At 42.8% G+C, this 26,226-nt stretch overlaps 2 pseudogenes; one reads left to right on the top strand and one right to left on the bottom strand.

Moving 5' to 3' along the window:
- The window catches only part of LOC135517560 (selenoprotein F-like), a 29,768-nt pseudogene extending 7,461 nt beyond the window's left edge, over positions 1-22,307 (top strand).
- Positions 22,308-22,996: 689 nt separating this feature from the next.
- LOC135507407 (claudin-18-like) lies at positions 22,997-24,696 on the bottom strand (annotated as a pseudogene).
- Between the last annotated feature and the right edge of the window lie 1,530 nt (positions 24,697-26,226).

Genomic DNA, 26,226 nt, shown 5'->3' with positions numbered 1-26,226 from the left:
CCTGTAATGAAAGTGTCTGCCTGCCCATGTACCTGTTTCGCCGGAGCCTGCTGCTGTGTCGAGAGAGTCACACTCATTTCTCAGAGAGACAAATGCTCCTTAAGTGTTATGATTGAGTAACATTTTAAAATCCAATTGCTGGGGAAACGCAGCTATCCTCTTGTCACAGCTGGAAAGAGGATGCTCTCAGCTTTCTGAAGGTTTACTTTTAATTTCTCAGCTCTTAGTTGGATAGCAAATGTACTGTTAGATTCATACATTGCTACTGTGTGTGGGTTTTATCTTTTAATTTGTGACCTACAGTGCATTCGGAAAGTATAGTACCACCAGAGATTCAGTTATATGGATTTTTGTCCATATTGCTCAGCCCCTTTTATTATTAGTTCGCTGTAGTCTATGATTGCTGGGAAGATAATCTTTGGGTCTTTTCACCATTATCAGCTGACCAGTGGAGGTTTCTCAGAGGAATTTCATAACAATTGTGAAAACATTAGTCATCCTTTTTAGATAAAACTACATCAAATATATTCACTACCCCAAATACTTGATTAAAACACACTGTTTTTGCAATGGTCTACTAGAGTTCGACCGATTTAATCGGAATGGCTGATTTTAATTAGGGCCGATTTCAAGTTTCCATAATAATCGGAAATCGGTATTTTTGGACACAGGTTTAGCCGATTAAAAAAAAAAAAAAATATATATATATATATATATTATATTATATAAATATTTTACACACCGTTTATTTAACTGGGCAAGTCAGTTAAGATCTTATTTTCAATGATGGCCTAGGAACGGTGGGTTAACTGCCTTGTTCAGGGGAAGAACGACAGATTTTTACCTTGTCAGCTCGGGGATTCAATCTTGCAACCTTACGGTTAACTAGTCCAGCGCTCTAACCACCTGCCTCTCTTTGCACTCCACGAGGAGCCTGCCTATTATGCGAATGCAGTAAGAAGCCAAGGTAAGTTGCTGGCTAGCATTAAACTTATCTCATAAAAAAACAATCAATAAATCATAATCACTAGTTAACCGTATCCGGGAGCGTAATCATAGCCTCAAGTGCATTACCATAACGCAACGTTTCCTATTCATGAAAATCGCAAATGAAATGAAATAAATATATTGAAACACAAGCTTAGCCTTTTGTTAACGACACTGTCATCTCAGATTTTCAAAATATGCGTTACAGCCAACGCTAGACAAGCATTTGTGTAAGTTTAGCATGGCATTATGCTATGCTAGACTGTGCTGGCAGCAGGCAACATTTTCACAAAAAATAAGAAAAGCAACCAAATTAAATCATTTACCTTTGAAGAACTTCAGATGCTTTCACTCCCAGTTAGATAGCAAATGTTCCTTTTTTCCAAAAATAACTTTTTTTTCCAAATTTGCTCCATAATATCGACAAACACGGCAAACATTGTTTAGGATCCATCCTCAAAGTGTTTTTAACATATGTATTCAATAATATATCCGTGGAAGCAGTTGGTTTCTCATAAGAAACTATTGGAAAAATGGCTACCTCAGTATTTTACGCAACATTTTCTCCAGGAGACACCATGCGTCCACTCGCTCTATATGGTCTCTTACAGCCATTCTCCAATGGAAATGCCTAAAAAGACGTCACAATGCTGCAGACACCTTGGGGAAAACTTGGAAAACGTAAGCTGACTCCTAGCTCCTTCACAACCATATAAGGAGTCATTGGCATGAGGCTGTTTCAAAAAATGCGGCACTTCCTGATTGGCTTTTTATCTGGGTTTTGCCGGTAACATCAGTTCTGTGGCACTCACAGACAATATCTTTGCAGTTTTGGAAATGTCAGTGTTTTCTTTCCAAAGCTGTCAATTATATGCATAGGCGAGCATCTTTTTGTGACAAAATATCTTGTTTAAAACGGGAACATTTCTCATCCAAAAATTAAAATAGCGCCCCCTATATCCAAGAAGTTAACTACACATGGTTGATGATATTACTAGTTTATTTAGCGTGTCCTGCGTTGCATATAATCGATGCGGTGTGCATTCGTGAAAAAGGTACCTAACCATAAACATCAATGTCTTTCTTAAAATCAATACACAAATATACATTTTTAAACCTGCATATTTAGTTAATATTGCCTGCTATCATGAATTTCTTTGTCACTTCTCTTGCAACAGAGTCAGGGTTTGGGCCGCCTGGCTCGTTGCTAACTAATTTGCCAGAATTTTACATAATTATGACATAATTTTGATGGTTGTGCAATATAACAGGATTATTTATATTTATGAGATGATAGTTTCCAGATAGGTCATTAATATGGTCCAAAGGCTTGTATTTCTGTGTGTTATAATTAAGTCTATGATTTGATAGAGCAGTCTGACTGAGCGACGGTAGACACCAGCAGGCTCGTAAGCATTCATTCAAACAGCACTTTCATGTGTTCTGTCAGCAGCTCTGCTGTTTATGACTTCAAGCCTATAAACTCCTGAGATTAGTTAGCGGGGTGCGTGCTAATAGCGTATCAAATGTCACTTGCTCTGAGACTTGGAGTAGTTGTTCCCCTTGCTCTGCATGTGTAACGCTGCTTCGAGGGTGGCTGTTGTCGTTGTGTTCCTTGTTCGAGCCCAGGTAGGAGCGGAAGCTATACTGTTACACTGGCAATACTAAAGTGCCTATAAGAACATCCAATAGTCAAAGGTATATGAAATACAAATGGTATAGAGGGAAATAGTCCTATAATAACTACAACCTAAAACTTCTTACCTGGGAATATTGAAGATTCATGTTAAAAGGAACCACCAGTTCTCATGTTCTGAGCAAGGAACTTAAACGTTAGCTTTCTTACATAGACCATATTGCACTTTTACTTTCTTCTCCAACACTTTGTTTTTGCATTATTTAAACCAAATTGAACATGTTTCATTATTTATTTGAGGCTAAATTTTATTTTATTGATTTATTATATTAAAGTTATAATAAGTGTTCATTCAGTTGTTGTAATTGTCATTGTTACAAAAACATTTTTTTTGTCCGATTCGATATCGGCTTTTTTATGGTCCTCCAATAATCGATATCGTCATTGAAAAACCATTATCGGTTGACCTCTAGTCTACAGGAGCCTCCGCGGCACTCTGTAGGGTATCACCGTGGTGTAGCCGGATGACAGCTAGCTTCTGTTCTCCTTCGGGTATATATATTGACTCTAATACAAAACCTAGGAGGATCATGGTTCTCACCCCCTTCCATAGACTTGCACAGTAATTATGACAACTTCCGGAGGACATCCTCCAACCTCAGAGCTCTTGCAGCATGAACTGACATGTTGTCCACCCAATCAAAGGATCAGAGAATTAATCTAGTGTTGAAAGCATAAGCTACAGCTAGTTAGCACTGCATAAAATGTAGTGAGTAGTTGACTCAGAAAGCAAGAGAGACTATAGTTGGAAAGTTTTGAACAAATTAATTTAGAGATTAAAAAATATACACTGCTCAAAAAAATAAAGGGAACACTTAAACAACATAATGTAACTCCAAGTCCATCACACTTCTGTGAAATCAAACTGTCCACTTAGGAAGCAACACTGATTGACAATAAATTTCACATGTTGTGCAAATGGAATAGGAAACAGGTGGAAATTATAGGCAATTAGCAAGACACCCCCAATAAAGGAGTGGTTCTACAGGTGGGGACCACAGACCACTTCTCAGTTCCTATGCTTCCTGGCTGATGTTTTGGTCACTTTTGAATGCTGGTGGTTCTTTCACTCTAGTGGTAGCATGAGACGGAGTCTACAACCCACACAAGTGGCTCAGGTAGTGCAGCTCATCCAGGATGGGACATCACTGCGAGCTGTGGCAGGAAGGTTTGCTGTGTCTGTCAGCATAGTGTCCAGAGCATGGAGGCACTACCAGGAGACAGGCCAGTACATCAGGAGATGTGGAGGAGGCCGTAGGAGGGCAACAACCCAGCAGCAGGACTGCTACCTCAACATTTGTGCAAGGAGGAGCACTGCCAGAGCCCTGCAAAATGACATCCAGCAGGCCACAAATGTGCATGCGTCTGCTCAAACGGTCAGAAACAGACACCATGAGGGTGGTATGAGGGCCCAACGTCCACAGGTGGGGGTTGTGCTTACAGCCCAACACCGTGCAGGACGTTTGGCATTTGCCAGAAAACACCAAGATTGGCAAATTCTCCACTGGCGCCCTGTGCTCTTCACAGATGAAAAGCAGGTTCACACTGAGCACGTGACAGAGTCTGGAGACACGGTGGAGAACGTTCTGCTGCCTGCAACATCCTCCAGCATGACCGGTTTGGCAGTAGGTCAGTCATGGTGTGGGGTGGCATTTCTTTGGGGGGCCGCACAGCCCTCCATGTGCTCGCCAGAGGTAGCCTGACTGCCATTAGGTACCGAGATGAGTTCCTCAGACCCATTGTGAGACCATATGCTGGTGCGGTTGGCCCTGGGTTCCTCCTAATGCAAGACAATGCTAGACCTCATGTGGCTGGAGAGTGTCAGCAGTTCCTGCAATAGGAAGGCATTGATGCTATGGACTGGCCCGCCCATTCCCCAGACCTGAATCTAATTGAGCACATCTGGAACATGATGTCTCGCTCCATCCACCAACGCCATGTTGCACCACAGACTGTCCAGGAGTTGGAGGATGCTTTAGTCCAGGTCTGGGAGGAGATCCCTTAGGAGACCATCCGCCACCTCATCAGGAGCATGCCCAGCTGTTGTAGGGAGGTCATACAGGCACATGGAGGCCACACACACTACTAAGACTCATTTAGACTTGTTTTAAGGACATTACATCAAAGTTGGATCAGCCTGTAGTGTGGTTTTCCACTTTAATTTTGAGTGTGACTCCAAATCCAGACCTCCATGGGTTGATAAATTTGATTTCCATTGGTAATGTCTGTGTGATTTTGTTGTCAGCACATTCAACTATGTTAATAAGAATATTTCAATCATTCAGATCTAGGATGTGTTACTTTAGTGTTCCCTTTATTTTTTTTTGAGCTATGTATGTATGTTATGTTTTATGTTATGTTTTATGTTGTGTTATGTTGTGTATTTTTTGCTAGTGAATGCAGCTAGCTAGTTTTGCCTACTCAAAAACCAGAATCAGACAGAGGGATGCTAGTCAAGGAAAGCTTTTGGTTTTATAAATATATTGCCACCATTGCCCGCCGGTTTGACATGCTGTAGCGAGTTTACTAACGTCTTCTAGTATGTTGACTATGACATGACAACGATGTAGGCTGTGTGTAGCAGTTAGCGGTTATGATATAAAGGTTTTGCTTGGAAAGTTGTTTTTTGTCTGGTCACAGAAAGCTGATGTGCTGTGCACTGAAGTCCACAAGTGACAGAAAAAAGGTGAAGAGGAGGATGCGTAGATAGTTGTGAGAAGGCATTATATACAACGAGCAAAGTGATCTTGGTGTTTTTATGTGGCTGCTATGAAAGTGAACTGTGGTTTGCGTGTGATCGGGTGAATTCATTCTGCTGATTTTTGTTCACAAACTTTGCATGAACGAAAGCAAACGAAACAGGGATAAACATTTTTCGAATAGAAACTCTCATTTGCAACTGTTGGACGAATGATTACACCCTAGATCAACTAGATGCGGGCAAGAGTGCAAGGCGTATTAAATGTGTCACTGTCACTTTGATTACTCAAAATTCTCTCGACCTATGTTGTCATGACTGTCCTGTGAGGATCACAATGGGTCAGATCAGCTTGGCAATGGTTGACAATAACCGGACCTTCTCACCCACAGAAGAGGGGAGGATGGAGCTGTTGGGAGTTTTGACACCTCACGCCCTGTTGTAAATTTAAGTAGAAGAAGACTTTCTTTCCCGCTTCAGTATTTAACCCATGGAATGTTCTTGAAGACTTTTCCCGCCGAAACTCTAACATGGTAAACTGTGAATAATGGAACAATCATTGGAAAACTGTTGTATGGAAAACAAATGTAATATTGGTTTTCATTTTGTGATGTCATTAACTGTATGAACAAAATACTTTATCTTGGAAAGTATATCCCCTTTATCTGTCAAGTTTCCATCCAATATGTTGTGCATATGATATGAAAATTATAGATTCAATTATACCTCCTAAAATTACATTCCTATCTCCTATAAACTGTACATAAGTAAGTAGCAACGCCCCGACAAAGTCAGAGTGCTTGTCATGCTGACGAAACCATCCCCTACGCTTCAAACTATCCCATCATACTACGAGTCTCAAATCACCATATTCGCCGACTATCATCATCAATGGGAACCGTCAACACGGTTGTGTTGTGACAAGGTAGGGGTGGTATACAGAAGAGAGCCCTATTTGGTAAAAGACCAAGTCCATATTATGGCAAGATCAGCTCAAATAAGCAAAGAGAAACGACAGTCCATCATTACTTTAAGACATGAAGATTTGAAAGACCAGAACATTGAAAGTTTCTTCAAGTGCAGTGGCAAAAACCATCAGGCGCTATGATGAAACTGGCTCTCATGAGGACCGCCACAGGAAAGGAAGACCCAGAGGTAACTCTGCTGCAGAGGGTAAGTTCATTAGAGTTACCAGCCTCCAGAAATTGCAGACCAATTAAATGTTCAATTAACAGACACATCTCAACATCAAGTGTTTAGTGGAGACTGCGTGAATCAGGCCTTCATGGTCTAATTGCTTCAAAGAAACCCCTACTAAAAGACACCAATAAGAGGAAGAGACTTGCTTTGGCCAAGAAACACGAGCAATGGGCATTAGACTGGTGGAAATTGGTTCTTATGGGCTGATGAGTCCAAATTTGACATTTTTTGTTCCAACATCCATGTCTTTGTGAGATGCAGAGTAGGTGAACGGATGATCTCCGCATGTGTGGTTCCCACCATGAAGCACGGAGGAGGTGTGATGGTGTGGGGGTGCTTTGCTGTTGCCATTGTCAGTGATTTATTCAGAATTCAAGACTCACTTAACCAGCATGGCTACCACAGCATTCTGCATCGATACTCCCATCTGGTTTGAGCTTAGTATGGCTATCATTTGTTTTTCAAAGGGACAATGACCCAACACACCTCTTTGCTGTGTAAGGGCTATTTGACCAAAGTATGGAGTGCTGAATCAGATGACCTGGCCTCCACAATCACCTGACCTCCACCCAATTGAGATGGTTTGGCATGAGTTGTACCGCAGAGTGAAGGAAAAGCAGCCAACAAGTGCTAGGCATATGTGGGAACTCCTTCAAGACTGTTGGAAAAGCATTCCAGGTGAAGTAGGTTGAAAGAATGCGAAGAGTGTGCAAAGCTGTCATCAAGGCAAAGGTTGAAGAATCTCAAATATAAAATATATTTAGTTTTGGTTAACACTTTTTTTTGGTTACTACATGATTTTATATGTATTATTTCATAGTTTTGATGTATTCACTGTTTTTCGACAATGTTTAAAATAGTAAAAATAAAGAAACCTTGAATGAGTAGGTGTGGGCAAACTTTTGACTGACTGGTACTGTGGGTGTGTGTGGTTCATTTTCGTGTCAGCCAGGTAGGCTATACTCATGTTGTAAAGATAAGCAATGTGCTTAATATTAGGATAGTTCAGAAATAAATATAGCAGGCATAGCTTATAGAAAGCTGATGGGATCCTCTTTTGAATAGAGGCCATTTTAACTCTGTTTTCTCATGCAATTGCATAGCCTATAGAATTGTTGTGTGACATGACCTCGTGGGCTCTCTTTTACATGACATTTGCTTTGTCAGTGATAAGAGAGACAATAGTGATGAGTAGCAGGTTTGGTAGGCTACTAATGACCATCCGCATCAGAGCTTGCAGAAGCCTAATTACCGTGACTAAATGGACATGTTGAATTTGACTGCAATCATGACTCGTGACCGCCAGTGTGGCAGTAATATGGTCACTTTTGAAGAGCCCTACTCCCTCATCTTAAACGGCAACGACCGCCACTGCAGCTTACGTGCCCCAGTGTTTGAAACTTGGTAAAATGTTGCAGTTAAAGCAGGAGCACCACACAACCAACAGTGCCACTCTATTCTTAACAAGCCTTCGACTACTCAAATGGACTAAAAGCTGATTCAGGTGGTGGAGTACAAAACAACTGTCATTTCTGCTTGATTAAACTAAGCCCACGTGCTGTGGTATCCTAGCAACACTACTTAGGAGAGCAAGCCTACAGAGAGCAGTGTGAGCAGCAGCACACCTCACTTCTTGATTATTACCTCAGTCCTGTGATGTATAATTATATGCCACTTGGCAAACACTTTTCCTAAAGTGACTTACAGTAAGTGCATACGTTTATACCCTGTATGGGAACCTTCAAGAGCGCCACCCTCTTGTCAATTGTGCCACAAAGGACAACATGTACTGTAAGGCTGTGGTTGCCATTTTCCATGTTGAGCTAAAAACATTACATTTCTGCCCCTCTTCTTAATCCTTAGGAGACCTGGGAGATGGCACTACTACATTCTGCTGCATTATTAATATTTGCGAACTGACTTTGTATTGTTTTAATGAGCCTCGACGAGCATAGAGGACATTTTGTCAATCAAATCTCTCTGTTTGCCCAGAAATTATCCTTCAGTTGCACCTACGGCCCTGCTGCCTCTCTGCCGGCTAATATTACTGTCGCTCCAGTTCCATTCGTGGAGCAAGCCAGCAATGGCCTTTTGGGTTTTGGCCCATTCTAATGAGTTTTTACTCAAAGCGTTTTAGAAAATGCCCCAAAAAATGGGCATGACATTAGGGATGGGCATGGTTATTTCAATATGGTACTACTACTATAGACTATACCATGGTATAAGTACCGACTCATGAAAATGTACCATGGTTTTAGCCTTGAAGTATGGTGGTACTGCCATGCACAATAATAATAATGTTATTGCTTAATTTATACCATGGTAGTTGTGGATCATGGAAATTCCATGGTTTTAACCTGCATTATACATTATGCCATGGTAATGCACAATTATGGAAAATGGTACCAATAATTATAATATGGTACCATCTTTTATTAATTGTGCGTTACCAAAGCACAATGGCAGTATAATGCATTAAATAAATACCCCCCCCCCCCAGGTCAAAAGGGTTGGTATTGTATTGATTCATTTATATAATAGTATGGGCACATTTCTGATGAAGTCAGAGGCAGGCTACTATTGTTGGTCCTAGTTTGTCTGTAACATCAAAGGAAAAGGGCAATGGTTGCTGTGAAAAAGGGGTAGTAATTTCTGTATTAATAGTACTGTTTTTGCTCATGTTTGGGTTTCCTGTGGAGGGAGAGACCAAATATTGGGGCAGTTTGTAATTTACAGTATTTATAGTCAAGGTGTGTTGTGCTTGTTTTGGCCCACAGAGGGAGCCGCTCCCTCTAGTCGTTGCATCACGCGCTCTCACACTAACCTGCCTAGTAAGTGAGTCAGTTGAATGAAAGCCAACTGAAAATTGTGTTGAGGGAAGCACCAGAAACTATTTCCTCACGGACCCTTGTAAGCACAGAACGGAACACAGCTACATTCAATCCTCGCGCCTTTACATCGCTCAAGACCGTGTATCTCTAGATAAAATAATTTAAAGGTTATGCCCAATATTACGGAACTGTTTTTTCTTTCTGCCGTGGATTCGTGCGCATGTCGTGGACCATTTTTGTAACTTTTTATTTTTTTCTTAAACTAGACAAGTCAGTTAACTTCTCTGTGGGACGGTAGCGTCCCACCTCGTCAACAGCCAGTGAAACTGCAGGGCGCCAAATTTCAAAACAGAAATTCCATAATTTAAAATTCCTTAAACATACATGTATTTTACACCATTTTAAAGATACACTTGTTGTAAATCCAGCCACAGTGTCCGATTTCAAGAAGGCTTTACGACGAAAGCAAACCAAACGATTGTTCGGTGAGTGCCTATTCACAGAATAACGCAGACATTTTTTTCCAGCCAAAGAGAGGATTCACAAAAAGCAGAAATGTAGATAAAATTAATCACTAACCTTTGATGATCTTCACCAGATGACACCCATAGGACTTCATGTTACACAATACATGTATGTTTTCTTCGGTAAAGTTCATATTTATATCCAAAAATCTGAGTTTACATTGGCGCGTTGTGGTCAGAAATACATCGTCTCAAACAAACATCCTGTGAAAGTGCAGAGAGCCACATAAAATGACAGAAATACTCATCATAAACATTGATAAACTATACAAGTGTTTTCATGGAAATCTAGATAAACTTCTCCTTAATGCAACCGCTGTGTCAGATTTCAAAAACGCTTTACGGCGAAAGCACACTTTGCGATTATGTTAGGTAGCCACAGAAACGCATACAGACATTTTCCAGCCAAGGAGTGTCACAAAAGTCAGAAATAGCATTAAAATTAATCGCATACCTTTGATGATCTTCATCTGGTGGCACTCCCAGGTCTCCATGTTAGACGACAAATGTTCGATAATGTCCCTCTTTATGAGCAAAAACCTCCTTTTTTGTGCGCACGCTTTGTCCGTAATCCGAATGCAGAAGGCGCGTGCACTAATTCCAGGATGAAAAGTTTTTTTAAAGTACAATAAAAGTTAGTAGAAACATGCCAAACGATGTTTAAAATCAATCCTCCGGTTGTTTTAGTCATAAATAATCAATATTTCAACCGGACAAAAGCTTCATCAATAGGAAAGGAGAAACAGGAAAGGCGTGTTCACGACCAGGGCGCATGGCTGATGAATGGAAATTTCCACTGGTCACTGATTGAAAGTGCTGTATCGCCCTCATTTTTCAGAGTAAAAGCCTGAAACAATGCCTAGAGACTGGCCGCATGTAGAGGAAGGCACAGAGATCGTGAACTGGGTCCTATATATTTTTTTTCTATTGAATGCCTATACTGTATAGGCATTCAATAGAAAAGTACCCACATCAAAAATATCCCACTTCCTGGATGGATTTTCCTCAGGTTTTCGCCTGCCATATCATTTCTGTTATACTCACAGACATTATTTTAACAGTTTTGGAAACTTTAGTGTTTTCTATCCAAATCTACTAATTATATGCATATCCTATATTCTGGGACTGAGTAGCAGACAGTTTAATTTGGGCATGCTTTTCATCCAAAATTCCCGAATGCTGCCCCCTACCCTAGTGGAGTTAAGAACAAATTCTTATTTACAATTATGGCCTACCAAAAGGCCTCTGTGGGGACGGGTGCTGGGATAAAAAAAAAGAATACAAAATATAGGACAAAACGCACATCACGATAAGAGCCAACACAACACTACATAGAAACCTAAGATGACAAAGCATAGCATGGCAGGAACACATGACAACACAGTATGGTAGCAACACTACATGATGACATGGTAGCAACACAACATGGTAGCAGCACAAAACATGGTACAAACATTATTGGGCACAGACAACAGCACAAAGGGCAAGAAGATAGACAACAACACATCACGCAAAGCAGTGACAATTGTCAGTAAGAGTGTCCATGATTGAGTCTTTGAATGAAGAGATTGAGAACTGTCCAGTTTGTATGTATGTTGCAGCTCATTCCAGTTGCTAGCTGCAGCGAACTGAAAAGACGAGCCACCCAGGGATGTGTGTGCTTTGGGGACCTTTAACAGAATGTGCCTGGCAGAGCGTGTGGAGGATGAGAGCTGCAGTACGTATCTCAGATAAGGGGCAGTGAGGCCTAAGAGGGTTTTATAAATAAGCTTCAAACAGTGGGTCTTGTCATCTCTGTATAACCGTTGCGAGTTTACAGAGGAGTATAAAGTGCAGTGATGTGTCTTTATAAGGAGTGTTGGTGGCAAATTTGACGGCTGAATGGTAAAGAACATCTAGCCGCTCGAGAGCACCCTTACCTGCCGATCTATAAATTACGTCTCCGTAATTTGGCATGGGTAGGATGGTCATCTGAATCAGGGTTAGTTTGGCAGCTGGGGTGAAAAAGCATGATTACGATAGAGGAAACCAAGTCAAGATTTATATTTAGACTGCAGCTTTGATATGTGCTGAGATGACAGTGTACTATCTAGCCTTACTGCCAAGTACTTGTAGGAGGTGACTACCTCAAGCTCTAAACCCTCAGAGGTAGAGGTCACAACTGTGGAGAGGGACATTCTTCTTACCAGACCACATTACCTTTTGTTTTGGAGGTGTTCAGAACAAGGTTAAGGGCAGAGAGACATTTTTTGGACACTAAGAAAGTTCTGTTGTAGAGCATTTAACCCAAAATCTGGGGAGGGGCCAGCTGAGTAGAAGACTGTATCTGCATATAAATGGATGAGAGAGCCTCCTACTGCCTGAGCTATGTTGTTGATGTAAATTGAGAGGTGTGGGGCCTAGGATCAAGCCTTGTGGTACTCCCTTGGTGACAGGCAGTGGCTGAGACAGCAGATGTTCTGTCTTTATACGCTGCACTCTTTGAGAGAGGTAGTTAGCAAATCAGACCAAAGTCTCCTCAGAGAGACACCAATACTCCTTAGCCGGCCCACAAGAATTGAATGGTCTACCGCAGGGGTGCCCAACAAGTCGATCACGAGATGATTACACATTTACTCAAATTCAGCCACACATCAATGCCTATAGTCTTTCTGTTTTAATGTTCAACAGTCCTCCATTCACAGCAATGTCTGAAAAGTCAGGTGATTTACATAAAATATGACCATTCTCTGCCCACTTATTGACGTATGCCGAGGGAGGGGGCACTTGACACACAACTCCAAGTCGAGGTCACGGTGCCAGGCAGGTAGCTAGCTAACTTTGTATCCAGATGTGTTCTTAAGTTGTGTGGTCAAAAGCAGCAATAATGAGTGAAGGGAAGGATACAAAAGAAAACAACTTATTTCCACAAGGAATGGGAGGAGGATAATTGTTTTCGTCATGTCAAACTCAAAATGTCTGTGCCTCATCTGCCATAATAGCATCGCTATCCCAAAGAAAGGTAACAGAACGTCATTTTAAAACCACACACATCGCTATCCCAAAGAAAGGTAACAGAACGTCATTTTAAAACCACACACATCGCTATCCCAAAGAAAGGTAACAGAACGTCATTTTAAAACCACACACATCGCTATCCCAAAGAAAGGTAACAGAACGTCATTTTAAAACCACACACATCGCTATCCCAAAGAAAGGTAACAGAACGTCATTTTAAAACCACACACATCGCTATCCCAAAGAAAGGTAACAGAACGACATTTTAAAACCACACACAAAAGCCCAGGAAAGTGATTTTCCAGCAAAGACTGAATTACGAATAAGAAAGGTACAAGAACAAAATAATCAACTGGCAGCGCAGAAGTCAGTTTTCACAAGGCCTGTGACCAAAGGGAAGGAGGCAACCATAGCATCTTGTCGGATTCTTGCTTAGCATAAAAAGTTGTTCAAAAATGGGGAGATGATCAAGGAAGCAGTTATTGAGGCTGCAGACTCACTGTTTGGGGATTTTAATAATAAGACTGCAATGATGGCTGTCAAGAAATACGGTGACGAGAAGATGAGGAAATAGCGAAGCACCTCAATGATCAACTGAAGAAGGATATTGACAACTGCGAGTGTTATTCCCTCCAGTTTGATGAGTCCACGGATATGGTAGATGTGGCACAGTTATGCATTTTTATCAGAATGTTATTTGACAACATGAGTACAAAGGAGGAACTACTCGCCATTTTGCCACTGAAAGGACATACAAGGGGCAAAGATATTTTTCAAGCTTTTCTGGAGTTTGTTAACAAATTCCAACTGCCCTTTTGTCAGCTTGTCTCCATTACTACCGATGGGGCACCCGCTATGGTAGGTTGGTTCGTTGCATTGTGCAAACGAGATGATTCATTCCCGGACTTTCTTAGTTTTCCATCAGCAAGCTTTGTGCGGGAAGATGTTAAAATGAACGAGGTGATGGATGTAGTGATGAAGATTGTGTTTTATTCGAGCAAAAAGCCTCCAGCGGAGGCTAATTCCGCGCTCACTTAGAAGAGACTGAAGCGGAGCACACAGGCCTGCTGCTGCACATGGATGTGTGCGGTGGCTGAGCCGAGGTACATTTTTAGGGGGATTCAGTGAGTTGTTGCCTGAAATCGATGAGTTTCTCAAGTTCTCCAATGCAGAATATGCACAGCTGGAGGACACACGGTGGCTTCTGGATTGAGCTTTTCTCACTGACCTAACTTGCTTTAATGAATTGAATGTAGAGCTGCAAGGAAAAGGCAAACGTGTCATCAACATGACCAGCTCTGTGAAACACTTTTAAATGCAAACTACAACTGCTCACAAGAAAGCTGCAACATAAGGACCTGCACTTTCAACACATGCATTCAGAACTTGAGCGTCAGGGCAAGGATACAGCTTGACAGTGCACGTTAACTGGAAGTCCCAGAGCATCTCATCTGAGTTTGACAGTCGTTTCACTGACTTTGCATCACTTGAGTTTATTGCCCCTTAAATGTGCTTGCCGTTTGGCACAGACATAAGTGTGGAAGTCATTGCCTCATGGGATCACATGTTCAGTTGGACACAGCTATAGCAGAAACTGAAATTCTCCCCCTTCAAAATGACATTCAGCTGAACTCCAGGGAAACCACTGAGATGAAGGAAGAGTTCTGGGAGCTACTGCTGGAGGAGAAGTATCCCAACATCAGAAGATGTGCTCTCAACCTACCTCTGTGAGTCTGCATTTTCTCATATGAAGATAAAGTCAAAGTCCAGATCTACTATGACTGATGACCACCTTGTTGTGGCCTGCAGGAGACCTACAACAAGCTGCTACAGCCCTGACTATGAAAAACCACTTGCCTCCACCCAATGCCAAAAGTCACACTAAGGTAGGAAATTAGTTGCACTTACCAGAGTTAATACTGTAGACATCAAGAAAGCCAGTCAGTTAATTATCAAAAGTGTTGGAAAAACTTGTCAATAAACAGGACAAAATAGAAATAGGCCTATAACAGTTAGGATCAGCTTGATCTCCCCCTTTTAAATAAAGGACGAACCGTGGCTGCCTTCCAAGCAATGGGAACCTCCCCAGAGAGGAAAGACCGGTTAAAAAGGTCAGAGAAGCTTGTTGACGATATGGGCAGAAAAACCATCTGACCCAAATGTTTTTTTGAGGTCAAGTTTAAGGAGCTCCTTTAGCACCACCTTGGACTCAGTGACCGCCTGCAGGGGGAAACGTTGTATCGGGGAATGGGAAGAAAAGGGAGGAGCATCAGGGATAGTTGCTTTAGAAGGGGTGGGAGATGAGGAAATGTTGGGCGGGCAAGGAGGCATGGCTGAGTCACATAGGAATCCTGACCTTAATGAAGTGGTGATTAAAGAGCTCAGCCATGTTCTTCTTGTCAGTAACAACCACATCAACTTTAAGGGGCACGGGCAGCTAAGCTGCTATTTTTTAGTTTGATAACAAATTACATTTTTAGCTAGTCATGTTACCCAGCCTAGTCAGTGGTAGTTAACTAGGTACAAATTTTGGATGGGACAGGAACTGAAAAGGAATAGGCTACTCAAAGGTAGGCTGTGTGTGAGTAAATCAAATTGTATTTGTCACATACACATGGTTAGCAGATTGTTAATGCGAGTGTAGCGAAATGCTTGTGCTTCTAGTTCCGACAATGCAGTAATAACCAACAAGTAATCTAACTAACAATTCCAAAACTACTGTCTTATACACACAAGTGTAAGGGGATAATGAATATGTACATAAAGATATATGAATGAGTGATGGTACAGAGCAGCATAGGCAAGATACAGTAGATGGTATCGAGTACAGTATATACATGTGAGATGAGTATGTAAACAATGTGGCATAGTTAAAGTGGCTGGTGATACATGTATTACATAAAGATGCAGTAGATGATATAGAGTACAGTATATACGTATACATATGAGATGAATAATGTAGGGAATGTAAACATATTAGGTAGCATTGTTTAAAGTGGCTAGTGATATATTTTACATTTCCCATCAATTCCCATTATTAAACTTGCTGGAGTTGAGTCAGTGTGTTGGCAGCAGCCACTCAATGTTAGTGATGGCTGTTTAACAGACTGATGGCCTTGAGATAGAAGCTGTTTTTCAGTCTCTCGGTCCCAGCTTTGATGCACCTGTACTGACCTCGCCTTCTGGATGATAGCGGGGTGAACAGGCAGTGGCTCGGGTGGTTGTTGTCCTTGATGATCTTTATGGCCTTCCTGTAACATCGGGTGGTGTAGGTGTCTTGGAGGGCAGGTAGTTTGCCCCCGGTGATGCGTTGTGCAGACCTCACTACCCTCTGGAGAGCCTTACGGTTGTGGGTGGAGCAGTTGCCGTACCAGGCGGTGATACAGCCTGCCAGGATGCTCTCGATTGTGCATCTGTAGAAGTTTGTGTGCTTTTGGTGACAAGCCGAATTTCTTCAGCCTCCTGAGGTTGAAGAGGCGCTGCTGCGCCTTCTTCACGATGCTGTCTGTGTGGGTGGACCAATTCAGTTTGTCTGTGATGTGTATGCCGAGGAACTTAAAACCTACTACCCTCTCCACTACTGTTCCATCAATGTGGATAGGGGGGTGTTCCCTCTGCTGTTTCCTGAAGTCCACAATCATCTCCTTAGTTTTGTTGACGTTGAGTGTGCGGTTATTTTCCTGACACCACACTCCGAGGGCCCTCACCTCCTCCCTGTAGGCCGTCTCGTCGTTGTTGGTAATCAAGCCTACCACTGTTGTGTCGTCCGCAAACTTGATGATTGAGTTGGAGGCGTGCATGGCCACGCAGTCGTGGGTGAACAGGGAGTACAGGAGAGGGCTCAAAACGCACCCTTGTGGGGCCCCAGTGTTGAGGATCAGCGGGGTGGAGATGTTGTTGCCTACCCTCACCACCTGGGGGCGGCCCGTCAGGAAGTCCAGTACCCAGTTGCACAGGGCGGGGTCGAGACCCAGGGTCTCGAGCTTGATGACGAGCTTGGAGGATACTATGGTGTTAAATGCCGAGCTGTAGTCGATGAACAGCATTCTCACATAGGTATTCCTCTTGTCCAGATGGGTTAGGGCAGTGTGGTTGAGATTGCGTTGTCTGTGGACCTATTTGGGCGGTAAGCAAATTGGAGTGGGTCTAGGGTGTCAGGTAGGGTGGAGGTGATATGGTCCTTGACTATTCTCTCAAAGCACTTCATGATGACGGAAGTGAGTGCTACGGGGCGGTAGTCGTTTAGCTCAGTTACCTTAGCTTTCTTGGGAACAGGAACAATGGTGGCCCTCTTGAAGCATGTGGGAACAGCAGACTGGGATAGGGATTGATTGAATATGTCCGTAAACACACCAGCCAGCTGGTCTGCGCATGCTCTGAGGGCGCGGCTGGGGATGCCGTCTGGGCCTGCAGCCTTGCGGGGTTAACACGTTTAAATGTTTTACTCACCTCTGCTGCAGTGAAGGAGAGTCCGCATGTTTTCGTTGCAGGCCGTGTCAGTGGCACTTTATTGTCCTCAAAGCGGGCAAAAACGTTATTTAGTCTGCCTGGGAGACATCCTGGTCCGTGACGGGGCTGGTTTTCTTTTTGTAATCCGTGATTGACTGTAGACCCTGCCACATACCTCTTGTGTCTGAGCCGTTGAATTGAGATTCTACTTTGTCTCTATACTGACGCTTAGCTTGTTTGATAGCCTTGCGGAGGGAATAGCTGCACTGTTTGTATTCGGTCATGTTTCAGGTCACCTTGCCCTGATTTAAAAGCACTGGTTCGTGCTTTCAGTTTCACGCGAATGCTGCCATCAATCCACGGTTTCTGGTTTGGGAATGTTTTAATCGTTGCTATGGGAACGACATCTTCAACGAACGTTCTAATGAACTCGCACACCGAATCAGCGTTTTCGTCAATGTTGTTGTCTGACGCAATACGAAACATATCCCAGTCCACATGATGGAAGCAGTCTTGGAGTGTGGAATCAGATTGGTCGGACCAGCGTTGGACAGACCTCAGCGTGGGAGCTTCTTGTTTTAGTTTCTGTCTGTAGGCAGGGATCAACAAAATGTAGTCGTGGTCAGCTTTTCCAAAAGGAGTGCGGGGCAGGGCCTTATATGCGTCGCGGAAGTTAGAATAGCAATGATCCAAGGTTTTACCAGCCCTGGTTGCGCAATCGATATGCTGATACAATTTAGGGAGTCTTGTTTTCAGATTAGCCTTGTTAAAATCCCCAGCTACAATGAATGCAGCCTCAGGATGTATCGATTCCAGTTTGCAAAGAGTCAAATGCTTGGGGGGGAATATACGGCTGTGATTATAATCGAAGAGAATTCTCTTGGTAGATAATGCGGTCGACATTTGATTGTGAGGAACTCTAAATCAGGTGAATAGAAGGATTTGAGTTCCTGTATGTTTTGTGATCACACCACGTCTCATTAGCTATAAGGCATACGCCCCCGCCCCTCTTCTTACCAGAAAGATGTTTGTTTCTGACGGCGCGATGCGTGGAGAAACCAGCTGGCTGCACCGACTCCGATAGCGTCTCTCCAGTGAGCCATGTTTCCGTGAAGCAAAGAACGTTAGTCTGATGTCCCTCTGGAATGCTACCCTTGCTCGGATTTCATCAACCTTGTTGTCAAGAGACTGGACATTGGCGAGAAGAATGCTTGGGAGTGGTGCACGATGTGCCCGTCTCCGGAGTCTGACCAGAAGACCGCCTCGTTTCCCTCTTTTACGAAGTCGTTTTTTTGGGTCGCCGGCTGGGATCCATTCCGTTGTCCTGGTTGAAAGGCAGAACACAGGATCCGCTTCGCGAAAGTCATATTCTTGGTCGTACTGATGATTTGACGCTGCTCTTATATTCAGTATTTCTTCTCGACTGTATGTAATGAAACCTAAGACGACCTGGGGTACTAATGTAAGAAATAACATGTAAAAAAACAAACTGCATAGTTTCCTAGGAACGCAAAGCGAAGCGGCCATCTCTGTCGGCGCCGTAAGCTTGTATAAGAGAGAGCAAGGGTGTGGGAGGTAGTGTGTAGGCCTATGTTTGTAAAGTTATTTGAACATTACATATGGTTAGTGTGTTCATAACATTGTTGGACAAGTTATGTTTATTTTTATTTGTTTATTTTCCCTATAGTCACATTTAGAATGCCTGAAGCTTTAAGTACTGATGACGTGTAAACGCGTGCACACACCTTTAAAAACATTGATAGGGACTAGGCCTACTTAAACAATGGGGGACATTTTAAAGCTGCAATATGTAACTTCTTGGGCGACCCGACCCAATTCACATAGAAATGTGTTACAGATCTGTCATTCTCATTGAAAGCAAGTCTAAGAAGCGGTAGATCTGTGCTTCCTGTTCTTCAGTTTAGTTTTTACTTACGGTTTTGTTCACAAGCTTCAAACAGCTGAAAATACAATTCTTGGTTACTGAAAATATATTTAACAGTAGTTTAGGTGGTACAATGTATCTACACTATACATTGCTATTTGAAATTATTCAAAATTTCGCTGCCAGGAAATGGCAGAGGGATTTCTGCATATTGCACCTTTTTTAATAGCTGTATGTTAGGGATGTTTGTGTTTTATGGTGAAAATGCTATAAAAAAAATCTGATGTAGATCATTTTGTTTTCACCCCTTACAATCAAAGCATAGTACGCCTGTAACTCAATGCCGTGCTTTTTAAATAGAATAATCAGTCTTTAGTGTCAAATTTGAGCAATGAAATGGAATGATTTACTAATAGTTTCCAAGTGGGAATCTCGGCCCTCGTCTTTCTACAACAAGTTTCCAATTCTGAAATGTTTGTCTGAATTCCGACTTGTCTTGAAGGACTGATCTCTTGTATGTCGTCACTTATAAACTTGACGCTCTTAAAGTGTAAAATGTTCAATGTAATGCATCTCAATAGGTAGTATGTAGAAACCTAATGACAAATGTTTTTTTTTTAATCATTTTTGCTTTTTGTAACAAACCAATGTCTTTACAGGGTTAAATATTAGTTTACAGGGCACATGTGATTTCAAACGTAGCTAAAAATGTATTTAGAAATCCTATTTTCTGGTGCTCCTAAACATTGTCTTGTGCTCCTAACTTTTTAAAGTTGTGAGCACCAGTTCTACCAATGGAAAATGTTCATTTAGAGCCCTGTCTGTGTCCAAGCCTTTGTCGATATGCACCCATAATCAACAAAACGGTGACTTCCTCCCATGCAGTGTGTTGTGAGAATACATTTTGCTGTCCTGGCTTAAGGAAAAGGAAGCTTGCTGGTGTAATTTAATTTGTGTTCCCAGTAACAGCGTGCCTGTGAAATACTGCTGTGACACTTCAATTTCCGCTAAGTTATTGTGTTTTGGTGTGGAGCTTTGATTACCAGCGGGCCACAAAGCTGCCATCCGTCAGAACCCTTCCATATGCAGACGCTCACAGTTTAATGACCCTGATGAAGAGCCTGTCTACCACGTTTATGAATCAGACTGCCCAGAATCACATTGTCCCGACTCACCGCCAGGAGCTTCACTGTGGGTGGGCATCAGTGTATATAAAAATGAAAAGTCAGGAAGGTAGTTGGATTGTTTATTGGCCAAAGGATTGCGAAGATAAATCTCAGCATTGGTTTAGGACAAAGGTGCTCCAATTCTCGAGGGCCGTAGTCCTGCTGTTTTTTTCTTTGTTCTTCGTTTCTCCCTGGCAATTAGTGAATGAATTAATATCGTTGACTGACCACTGATTGCTAGTTACCACGGCGTAATCAAGTATGTTTAAAAAGGCAAGGAGGAGAACTAGCTTGTGGCCCTTGACGTCTGGGGTCATTATGCTGGTTTTAGTGATGAGCTGATATATTAGTCAAGTTTCTTCTTTTTTTTATTGATGTGAGCTGAGCTCCCAGGTCTTAGTCTTCCTCCAGTAGAACAACATGGACATCCTGAGCCGCACACTACAGGACTTAACACAGTGCTTTCCCCTCCACAGCTCTACCCTGGGGCCATCCTGGAAGTGTGTGGATGAAAATTGGGGAGGTTCCCTCAAGTCCAAGGTGAGTTGTTTCAACATGTTGTCGCGGGACCACCCATCTTGTAACTCTTATTGGTGTCCGTTTGCTGTGAAGCCTGCCTTTGTGTGGGGTAGAGCCTCGGAGCTCTCTGCCTTACGGCACCGTTTGTGCCTCGGACAGCTGTATGCTCGCGTTCACAACTGTGGTCCCTTTTAACTTGATTACCCGAATAATGTATTCCCAACGGTTTCTGTTTACAAGCTTTGTGCAAAAAAAAATAAAAAAATACAACTGTCCATCAATTGATTCATTCATGAGACCTTTGATATTGTTGACCTTTTGTGTCCACAGCTTTTGTCAGGTCTGACAAGCCGAAGATGTTCAAGGGTCTTCAAATTAAGGTACAACAAGAATTGTAGATACTCTTGCCTGTTGCGTACAATTCATTAGTTGAGTTAAATACAATAAAGAAGTGGTTGTTTCTCCGGCGGCTTTTTTTTATACAACTTCGGAATGAAAATAACCACATTGTCTTGAACATAATCTCCTGTCATTATGGAATGAACCCTATGCCACACCATGATGTTTCAATATTACACCGTATAGGGAGTTATCTTATAGGCATTACAATGGCTACTTTGTTTGGCTGTAGTCCTGATCGTCCTGTGTTTTTGTGGGGGTTTTTCAGTATGTGAGAGGCGCAGACCCGATACTAAAGCTGCTGGACGATAACGGGAACATTGCTGAAGAACTCAGCATCCTCAAGTGGAACACGGATAGTGTGGAAGAATTCCTGAGCGAGAAGTTGGAAGTATATAATACCGATTTGTAGTACTCATCACCATTTTTTTTGTGCACTGTTTTTGGATTTTATTGTTTAAAGGTACTGCACTATTGTACTTTTTTTTTGTAGTACCTGAAAATCATGAACTTCGTCCGTAGACTTTGTGAACTGACATTGTGCCAGGATGTTAAATGGCTGTTTTATAGATTTGTAAAGTACCTGAACTTACCTGCAAAATACCTGGCATTAACATCAAAATTATTGGAATGAAGTAGCCAAAGAAAGACTAAAGATGTTCACTGCTTGTTACCTTTTTTGTTCTCCCATCTGTCAGTTTTCTCTGTGGTTTAAAAAAAAATATTACTTGTGGGATCTTTGGGTGGGTGGGGTCCAAGTCGTTCGTTTTATGCAGATGTTTCGGGGAGGAACACATTAGTGAAGGCCTCACAGTAAACCACATTTTGGGATGTGAGACCCGATGTCCCTGTGTGTCACTCTGGGCATCTTGCAGTGGAGAGAGACTGGATTCCCCAGTGTGTGATTTAGAATTGGGGAGGAAAAACACTGCCATTAATAAAATGTCTCCATGTTATTTTTTTTATGGGTTGTGTCATCTGTTCAAGCACACGCTGCATTTAATTAATTGTGCTGCGTTGCATATTTCTGGTAGTCTGACACTCACGAAAAGGAAAGAAAGGCATATGTCTGACATGGAGGGTAGCTTTGATTTGCCAAAAGGTGTAACATTCATGCCATCTAGTGGAAGAAAATATTATCACATGTTGATCATTTCCAGGTACAGTAAGATCACAATCTACTACTCAGTTTAACTCAAATGTTATTGTAGGCCATTTTGAAATGCAGAAAATATGCTTTTGATACATAGAAGGGGTTTAAAGATTTATTTGGTTCATTACATTGTACAAATGAAAGCTTCATCAATAAACCAAGCTTGAAACGAATGGTTATTGCCAGTATAAAAATGGAGCCCACTTTCAACCACAACAGAACACATTTTTAAATAACATGCAGTAAAATGTATGAAAACTCCATTGAATCTAGCACTATATTCGAGCAACATTTAAAGACCTACCCCTATCCTTAATGCAGAATAACAAGAATCATACATTTCTGGTTGTCTCTCTTCCCAACCTCTTCATGGTGGTGATTATTGACTGGCCTTTTGCGGGCTTGGGGGGGGCTTTGTAAGTGACTCCTGTTTTACTGTGGGAAAAAAGTCTTCACAAAATGTATATTTTTACATACTGAAAACCTAGAAAATTAGGAAAGATTTAGAGCTAATGTTGACTTGTCTGGTTGCAGTCCCCTGAAGGCCACACACTTCGGAATACCACCCAATAACAGAAAGCTGCACCAGTCCAGGCAACAAATAGGGCGGGGCCAAACGTGGCACAGAGAAGAAGCACAGTCTGGAATTAACCTGCCTGTCTATAGCGATACCCTGACTCACCTGTCTATACCAAAACCCTGACCAAATATGGAAATACAGATACACGACATCCACTCTTACCTCTGCATCATATTCCCTCCTCCCATCCCCTGTCCAATCCCTCCTCCGTAGTTGGGGTTGTAGGCGGTCATCATGAAACTGGCCACTATCGGGTTGGCATAGATAGACGCTCCAGCAATGGCACAAATACCTGAGAGGGGAAGAGAGGAGAATTAATCCGATCAGTGGCAATAGGAGTGTTTAACAAAGGCACGCTGCTAAAATTGGAATTGTACATTTATTTAAACAATTGATGTAGTGAGGACTTGGGTGGTTAAACATAATCGCCAAAGAAATTCAGAGAGAGAGATAGAAATAACTCATTGAATTGCTGTTCTCAAAGCAACATGCATTGATAAATAAACCTTTCTTGTCCCCCTACCTACAATGATAAATGTGACCCCTGCAGTAAGGGTCCTCTTGGCTTTGGAGGAATCCTGCATGCTTCCAATTTTATAGCACTTGAGCGAGAACAGGGCTATCATCGCCCCAATAACACCCAGGACTATACCCACTACCGTCAGTGCCCTCACTGCCTGAAATGTACCTGGAAGACCACACAAATCACACCAGATCAACATCAATAACAAGCTGCGATATCTTCTTCAGAACAGAAACATAATTTAGTCAGTGAATATGGTCAACAATGTATATTACTGAATGTGAGCCACATAAATGTAGGAGTTTACCAGTCAAATTGCTGGGGATCAAGGTTCCAATATGAATAACACGCTGAAATGTATTCTGTTGGGATTTGAATCTGATTCTCTGTTATGTGTTTTGCCTGTGATAGTGGTGTTGACTGAACATGAGCCTGGCAAAGAACCATGACACACAATTTCATACTGATAGGAGCAGGCCAGGGCAAAGCGCGGGAGAGGACAAACTAAAAAGCAGAATGACTCAACTTTGAGGAACTGAATTGCTCTCCATACACTGAATCATGGCCACCCCAATTGGACCAGAGGCCCTCTTACAAGTCAATGTGTAATTAGAACCCTGAAAGACTGTCTCGGTAAAGCCACCACACCAACCTAAATGTAGACATGTTGGCATGCATCACCCAGGGGGGTTCTACTACACATTGATGGTGAGTGAATTCCCCCAGCCTCACAATGTAAATCAGTTGGAAAAGGCTTTAAATGCTGTCTACACACGGAGCCCAATTTGGATCTATTGCCCAATTACTGGCAAAAGAGCTGATCTTCTCATTGGTCAAAAGACCAATTTGTGGGGAAACATGAGAATTGGGCTGCCTGTGTAAACGGGATTCTGTAGAGGGGCTGGCACTCGGTGAAGCCTGAGGTGCCCGTCTCACAATTCTGCCACAGTCCCTTGTAAGTGTAGACCGAAGTCACCACATGCCCCTGGCGGTCCTTGACGCTCCAGTTGTTCATCCCCGTGGCAGCGATGATGGCGGTAGCGCCTATCAGGCCAGGACAAATCCATCAGTCTGGAGTGCTGTGGCCATACTCTCCGCCTGCTATAGAGGTCTAGATATCCTGGATGACAGGAAGCTTGGCCCCAGTGATGTACTGGGCCATGCGCACTACCCTCTGTAGTGCCTTGCGGTCGGAGGCCGAGCAGCTGCCATACCAGGCAGTGATGCAACCAATCAGGATGCGCTCGATGGTGAGGCTGTAGAACCTTTTGAGGATCTGAGGACCCATGCCAAATCTTTTCAGTCTCCTGAGGGCGAATAGGTTTTGTTGTGCCCTCTTCACTACTATCTTGGTGTGCTTGAACCATGTTCATTTGTTGCTGATGTGGGCAACAAGGAACTTCAAGCTCTCAACCCGCTCCTCCACTACAGCCCCGTCGATGAGAATGGGGGCGTGCTTGGTCCTCTTTTTCCTGTAGTCCACAATCATCTCCTTTGTCTTGATCGTGTTAAGGGAGAAGTTGTTGTCCTGGCACCACATGGCCAGGTCTCTAACCTCTTCCCTATAGGCTGTCTCGTCGTTGTCGGTGATCAGGCCTACCACTGTTGTGTCATCGGCAAACTTAATGATAGTGTTGGAGTTCAGGCCAAAGAGTTCAGTCTTGGTATCATCAGACCAGAGCATCTTGTTTCTCATGGCCTGAGAGTCTTTAGGTGCCTTTTGGGAAACTCCAAGCAGGCTGTCATGTGCCTTTTACAGAGGAGTGGCTTCCGTCTGGCCACTCTACCATAAAGGCCTGATTGGTGGAGTGCTGCAGAGATGGTTATCCTTCTGGAAGATTCTCCCATCTCCACAGAGGAAATCTGGAGTTCTGTCAGAGTGACCATCGGGTTCGTGGTCACCTCCCTGACCAAGGCTCCCCTGATTCCTCAGTTTGGCCGGGTGGCCAGCTTTAGGAAGAATCTTGGTGGTTCCAAACTTCTTCCATTAAATAATGATGGAGGCCACTGTGTTTATGGGGACCATCAATGCTGCAGAAATCTTTTGGTACCCTTACTCAGATCTGTGCCTCGACAAAATCCTGTCTCGGAGGTCTAGGGACAGTTCCTTCGACCTCATGACTTGTTTTTTGCTCCAACATGCACTGTCAACTGTGGGACCTTATATAGACAGGTGTGTACCTTTCCAAATCATGTCCAATCAATTGAATTTACCACAGGTGGACACGAGCGTTAGTGAGGTTGGGCACTGATGTTGGGCAATTAGGCCTGGCTCGCAGTCAGCGTTCCAATTAATCTCAAAGGTGTTCGATAGGGTTGAGGTCAGGGCTCTGTGCAGGCCAGTCAATTTCTTCCACGCCGATCTCGACAAACCATTTCTGTATGGACCTCGATTTGTGCACAGGGGCATTGTCATGGTTAAACAGGAGAGGGCGTTCCCACAACAGAATCGTCTAGAATAACATTGTATGCTGTGGCGTTAAGATTTCCCTTCACTGGAACTAAGAGGCCTCGCCGGAACCATGAAAACAGCCCCAGACCATTATTCCTCTTCCACCAAACTTTACAGTTGGCACTATGCATTGGGGCAGGTAGCGTTCTCCTGGCAACCGCCAAACC

Source organism: Oncorhynchus masou, chromosome 3 (assembly GCF_036934945.1).
Source record: "Oncorhynchus masou masou isolate Uvic2021 chromosome 3, UVic_Omas_1.1, whole genome shotgun sequence".
In the NCBI taxonomy this organism is placed as follows: Eukaryota; Metazoa; Chordata; class Actinopteri; order Salmoniformes; family Salmonidae; genus Oncorhynchus; species Oncorhynchus masou.
This window is presented reverse-complemented; position numbering and strand designations above follow the sequence as displayed.